This window comes from Lolium rigidum, chromosome 6, assembly GCF_022539505.1.
Source record: "Lolium rigidum isolate FL_2022 chromosome 6, APGP_CSIRO_Lrig_0.1, whole genome shotgun sequence".
Lineage (NCBI taxonomy): Eukaryota > Viridiplantae > Streptophyta > Magnoliopsida > Poales > Poaceae > Lolium > Lolium rigidum.
Window position 1 is genome coordinate 120,213,697 of NC_061513.1, and position 7,373 is coordinate 120,221,069.

A 7,373-nucleotide genomic window follows, 5' to 3' on the forward strand; every position below is an offset into this window, starting at 1 on the left:
CACTTAGTTGCATATCTAGAGAATTTACCTTTTGTGTCAAGCCTAAATTGAAAAAGAACTAAAAATTGGTTAGCACCTATTCACCCCCCCCCCCTCTAGGTGCGGCATACGATCCTTTCAAATGGAAGATTAAGTTTCAGCGGTTGCTTTCAACTTGTAACATGTATATCTCATGGATAGTTGTCAATGCAAAGCAATATAACAAGTGCAATATGCAAGTATGTAGGAATCAATGCACAGTTAACACAAGTGTTTGCTTCTAGGATAGAGAGAAATAGGTGAACTGACTCAACAATAAAAGTAAAAGAAAGGTCCTTCAAAGAGGAAAGCATCGATTGCTATATTTGTGCTAGAGCTTTGATTTTGAAAACAAGAAACAATTTTGTCAACGGTAGTAATAAAGCATATGTGTTATGTAAATTATATCTTACAAGTTGCAAGCCTCATGCATAGTATACTAATAGTGCCCGCACCTTGTCCTAATTAGCTTGGACTACCGGGATTATCGCAATGCACATGTTTTAACCAAGTGTCACAAAGGGGTACCTCTATGCCGCTCTGTACAAAGGTCTAAGGAGAAAGCTCGCATTGGATTTCTCGCTATTGATTATTCTCAACTTAGACATCCATACCGGGACAACATAGACAACAGATAATGGACTCCTCTTTTATGCATAAGCATGTAGCAACAATTAATTTTCTCATTTGAGATTGAGGATATTGTCCAAAACTGAAACTTCCACCATGGATCATGGCTTTAGTTAGCGGCCCAATGTTCTTCTCTAACAATATGCATGCTCTAACCATAAGGTGGTAGATCGCCCTTACTTCAGAGAAGACGAACATGCATAGCAACTCACATGATATTCAACAAAGAGTAGTTGATGGCGTCCCCAGTGAACATGGTTATCGCACAACGAGCAACTTAATAAGAGATAAAGTGCATAAGTACATATTCAATACCACAATAGTTTTTAGGCTATTTGTCCCATGAGCTATATATTGTAAAGGTGAAGAATGGAAATTTAAAGGTAGCACTCAAGCAATTTACTTTGGAATGGCGGAGAAATACCATGTAGTAGGTAGGTATGGTGGACACAAATGGCATAGTGGTTGGCTCAAGGATTTTGGATGCATGAGAAGTATTCCCTCTCGATACGAGGTTTAGGCTAGCAAGGTTATTTGAAACAAACACAAGGATGAACCGGTGCAGCAAAACTCACATAAATGACATATTGTAAACATTATAAGACTCTACACCATCTTCCTTGTTGTTCAAACTCAATACTAGAAATTATCTAGACCTTAGAGAAACCAAATATGCAAACCAAATTTTAGCATGCTCTATGTATTTCTTCATTAATGGGTGCAAAGCATATGATGCAAGAGCTTAAACATGAGCACAACAATTGCCAAGTATCACATTATCCAAGACATTTTAGCAATTACTACATGTAGCATTTCCCGATTCCAACCATATAACAATTTAACGAAGAAGAAACTTCGTCATGAATATTATGAGTAAAGCCTAAGGACATACTTGTCCATATGCTACAGCGGAGCGTGTCTCTCTCCCACACAATGAATGCTAGGATCCATTTTATTCAAACAAAACAAAAAATAAAAACAAACCGACGCTCCAAGCAAAGCACATAAGATGTGATGGAATAAAAATATAGTTTCAGGGGAGGAACCTGATAATGTTGTCGATGAAGAAGGGGATGCCTTGGGCATCCCCAAGCTTATACGCTTGAGTCTTCTTGATATATGCAGGGGTGAACCACCGGGGCATCCCCAAGCTTAGAGATTTCACTCTTCTTGATCATAGTATATCATCCTCCTCTCTTGACCCTTGAAAACTTCCTCCACACCAAACTCAAAACAACTCATTAGAGGGTTAGTGCATAATCAAAATTCACATGTTCAGAGGTGACACAATCATTCTTAACACTTCTGGACATTGCCCAAAGCTACTGAAAGTCAATGGAACAAAGAAATCCATCCCACATAGCAAAAGAAGCAATGCGAAATAAAAGGCAGAATCTGTCAAAACAGAACAGTCCGTAAAGACGAATTTTATTGAGGCACCATACTTGCTCAAATGAAAATGCTCAAATTGAATGAAAGTTGCGTACATATCGGAGGATCACTCACGTAAATTGGCATAATTTTCTGAGTTACCTACAGAGAATTTTGCCCAGATTCGTGACAGCAAAGAAATCTGTTTCTGCGCAGTAATTCAAATCTAGTATCAACCTTGCTATCAACGACTTTACTTGGCACAACAAAACACAAAACTAAGATAAGGAGAGGTTGCTACAGTAGTAAACAACTTCCAAGACACAAATATAAAACAAAGTACTGTAGCAAAATAACACATGGGTTATCTCCCAAGAAGTTCTTTTTTATAGCCATTAAGATGGGCTCAGCAGTTTTGATGATGCACTCGCAAGAAATAGTATTTGAAGCAAAAGAGAGCATCAAGAGGCAAATTAGAAACACTTTTAAGTCTAACATGCTTCCTATGAAAAGGAATCTTGTAAATAAACAAGTTCATGAAGCATAATGCAACAAGCATAGAAAGATAAAACAAGTGTAACTTCAAGATTTTAAGCACATAGAGAGGTGTTTTAGTAACATGAAAATTTCTACAACCATATTTTCCTCTCTCATAATAACTTTCAGTAGAAACATGAGCAAACTCAACAATATAACTATCACATAAAGCATTCTTATCATGAGTCTCATGCATAAAATTATTACTCTCCACATAAGCATAATCAATTTTAGTAGTTGTAGTGGGAGCAAATTCAACAAAGTAGCTATCATTATTATTCTCATCATCAAATATAGGAGGCATATTATAATCATAATCAAATTTATCCTCCATAACAGGAGGTACCAAAAGACTACTATCATTATAATTATCATAAATAGGAGGCAAAGTATCATCAAAGTAAATTTTCTCCTCCATGCCCGGGGGACTAAAAAGATCATGCTCATCAAAACCAGCTTCCCCAAGCTTAGAATTTTCCATAGCATTAGCAACAATAGTGTTCAAAGCATTCATAGTAATAACATTCCCATTAGCATGCATATAAAGTTCCATGGGTTTTTTAATTCTTTCTTCAAACACATCATGTCCTAATTCAAGATAAAGCTCATAAAGATCTCTCATATTTTTGTTGTTTTCCATTATGCCTAACTAGTGTAAACAAGAAACAAAAAGATGCAATTGCGAGGATCTAAAGGAAATAGCTTCGAGCACAAATACAATGGCGCCGAGAAAAGTACGTACTACCTGAACCGAACTATGAATGCCTTTTACCTTTCCTCCCGGCAACGGCGCCGTAAAATAGCTTGATCGCCTACAACTGGCGCGTAGTTGACGAGGGAGGAAATCCCCGTATTGTAGCTTTTTCTTCCCCGGCAACGGCGCCAGAAAATAGCTTGATGTCTACGCCCCTCCTTTTCCTGTAGACGAGTGTTGGGCCTCCAAGAGCGAGAGGTTTGTAGAACAGCGACAAGTTTCCCTTAAGTGGATCACCCAAGGTTTATCGAACTCGGGGAGGAAGAGGTCAAAGATATCCCTCTCATGCAACCCCGCAACCACAAAGCAAGAAGTCTCTTGTGTCCCCAACACACCTAATAGGTGCACTAGTTCGGCGAAGAGATAGTGAAATACAGGTGGTATAAATATATATGAGCGATAGCAACGGCACCGAGAAAAGTGCTTTGCCCGGGACGAGTAAACAAGCAGTAGTAACGCAGACAGTAGTAACGCAAGTAAAACAGTAAACAAGCAGCGATAGCGATATTTAGGAACAAGGCCTAGGGATTAGACTTTCACTAGTGGACACTCTCAACTTTGATCACATAACGGAACGTGATAAATGCATACTCTACACTCTCTTGTTGGATGATGAACACCATTGCGTAGGATTACACGAACCCTCAATGCCGGAGTTAACAAGCTCCACAATTCAATGTTCATATTTAAATAACCTTAGAGTGCATGAAAGATCAACACGACTAAACCAAGTACTAACATAGCATGCACACTCGTCACCTTCACACTATGTAGGAGGAATAGATCACATCAATACCATCATAGCAATAGTTAACTTCATAATCTACAAGAGATCATAATCATAGCCTACGCCAAGTACTAACACGGATGCACACACTCGTCACCATTACACCGTGCAGGAGGAATAAACTACTTTAATAACATCACTAGAGTAACACATAGATAAATTGTGATACAAAACACATTGCAATCATAAAGAGATATAAATAAGCACTTCACTATGCCATTCATAACAGTGAATAAGTATTCTGTGAAATATAGCCTAAGAGACCCACACGGTGCACACACTCGTCACCTTTACACACGTGGGACAAGGAGTCTCCGGAGATCACATAAGTAAAATTCACTTGACTAGCATAACGACATCTAGATTACAAGCATCATCATATGAATCTCAATCATGTAAGGCAGCTCATGAGATTATTGTATTGAAGTACATAGGAGAGAGATGAACCACATAGCTACCGGTACAGCCCCGAGCCTCGATGGAGAACTACTCCTCCTCATGGGAGACAAGCAGCGGTGATGAAGATGGCGGTGGTGTCGATGGAGAAGCCTTCCGGGGGCACTTCCCCGTCCCGGCGGCGTGCCGGAACAGAGACTCATGTCCCCCAGATCTTGGCTTCGCGATGGCGGCAGCTCTGGAAGGTTTCTCGTACCGTGGCTTTTCCGTATCGAGGTTTTAGGTCGAGGCGGCTTAAATAGGCGAAGAGGCGGCGTCAGAAGGTCAACGAGGCGACGACACTATAGGGGGGCGCGGCCCCCCTTGGCCGCGCCGGCCTAGGGTTTGGTGGGCCTGTGCCCCCTCTCTGGCGGTTCTCGGGTGTTCTGGATGCTTCCGGGCAAAATAGGAACCTGGGCGTTGATTTCGTCCGATTCCGAGAATATTTCTTTACTAGGATTTCTGAAACCAAAAATAGCAGAAAACAGCAACTGGCCTTTCGGCATCTCGTCAATAGGTTAGTTCCAGAAAATGCACGAATATGACATAAAGTGTGCATAAAACATGTAGATATCATCAATAATGTGGCATGGAACATAAGAAATTATCGATACGTCGGAGACGTATCAACATCCATAACTTAACTGGAGACTCCCAACAAATCGCCACAAAGGCCTCAAATCCGTCTAGGGTTCCAAGAACCCAAGAGTAACAACTTTCTTGCTTTCACTTCCACGAATCACGATGGAGAACTCAAACCGATGCACCAAATGCAATGGCAAGTCCCTCACTCTCAAAGTCCACCAAAGTACAAAATCTATTGGGGGAATACGAGAGGAAGAGCAAAGGAATTCAGAAAGAACACCAAGATCAAGATCTAGAGGATTCCACTCACAAAGAGATGAATTTGATTGTTAAAAATGTAGATCTACATCTCCTCTTCATTTTCCCTCAAAAATATTCAAGAAGCATGGGAGGAATAGAGGGATAGGTAAAGCTCTCAAGGTCAACAATGGTGGAGAGCAAAAGGAGGAAGAAGAAGTGGGGAGAAAGAGGAGGAAGAATGCCTTAAATAGGGGTCTCAGATTTCTGCCCATTGGGGCCAAAATCGTTACTGGCCGGCAGTGTCGCGGTGGTCCTGGAGGCAGTGCCGGGGTGCTCCCGGTGGCAGTGCCGGGATGCACTGGGTGGCAGTGCCGGCGTCCCTAAGAAAACCCAAACACCTGATACGAAAACCTTAAGAATTTTTGCATTCGGACTCTTATTTCGATGATCTTGAGCTCGTTGAAATCACAACAACGAGCTCTACAACAATATGCATAGAAACATCATAGTATAGAAAATGAGGATAGAAACAAATGAATAAATGTTTTACCTATCTATAAAAGACAAACCGGTAAAACCTCCAATATGGAAAATGCAACAACTTGAGTTAGGAAACTCGGATTTAGGTGAAACCAATTTTGTTGGAAAGAGGATGATAAGAGCTACCCCAAAAAAACTAAAAATATGGAAACAAGTGGGGATGGATTTTCTATGAACTTTAGAGGTGCAATCCCTCAATAAGAGAAACCGAGAAAACTCCAATATCGAAAACGCAACAAGTGATTCATGCGGAATCCATTTTTGATGAACTAGAGCTTGATATGGAAATAACCACAAGCTCTAAATCACCACATGGATAAGATCCAAATAAAAACCAAGAAAGATGATGCAAGGATGCAAAGGTTTGAACCCTCTCCGAACGATATGATCGAGTTACTCACTCGAGATCCCTCTTGATAGTACGGAAACTAAACTATAAACCGGTCTCCAACTACATCATGAGACCGGTAAGAAAGAAACTCTATCAAGATCAAACTTTAACCTTGTGCGTTCCTCTTGAGCTCGATGATGACGATCTTGACCACAACAAGATGGAACGCCTTTCTTGATTATGCTTGTTTGACGAAGTCTTGTGCAATGCTCCCCATACTCCACTATGAGAGAGCTTCTTCTTCCATGCAACTTCACATATCCATGATCACAATAAGGATGACAAGATTCAAGCAAATGATCTCTTCGAGATGACTCATCTTCAACTTGCACTTCATTTCTTCATTCTTCATCGTTGATGTCTTGAAGTTAAACTTGAGGGCTCCCTTCATGTTCATCTTCAAGACATACTTGACACTTGATCTTTTTTATTTGCTTATTATTACAATCTTGAAGCCAACATATAGTTCAAGCATTGCCTATGGACAACTCCTAAAAATACAACGCAATGCAAACATTAGTCCACATGGATTGTCATTAATTACCAAAACCACACATGGGGGCTCCATGCACTTTTACGGCCCTGCCGCCACCGCGCCATGTCGTCTTTGCCTGGTGGCGCCTCCAGCGGCGGTGGAGGTATAGGAGAGGATGAGAGGAGGGACCCTTGAGCGGCGGGCGGAGGAGCCCAGATGTGGCGCACGGCGCCGCCGCACGGTTGTTATGTCAGGGAGATCGGGGGTTTAGGGGATTAGGAGAGTTTGGTTTGTTGCCATGGGAGTATAACTCATTGTCTATTAAATTTACTTGTGAAAAAAAATCATTATTATTAGTACCAGTCAGTGATAGAGATACATACACGACCAATTATGACAAAATTACTTTAAATGATGTCCTCTTTCCCAAACTTGTTAGTTAATACAAGATGTTCACCAAAACTCCCTATTGTACTTGCTTAATGTGATACAACACAGGGAATTCAATTCGACTCCCGAGTGCATATGCTCTCTCTACCAAAAACTTATATTTTGAAATGTCAAATAATTTGATGAAAAATTGTACAAGTACATCTCCATAATATATATG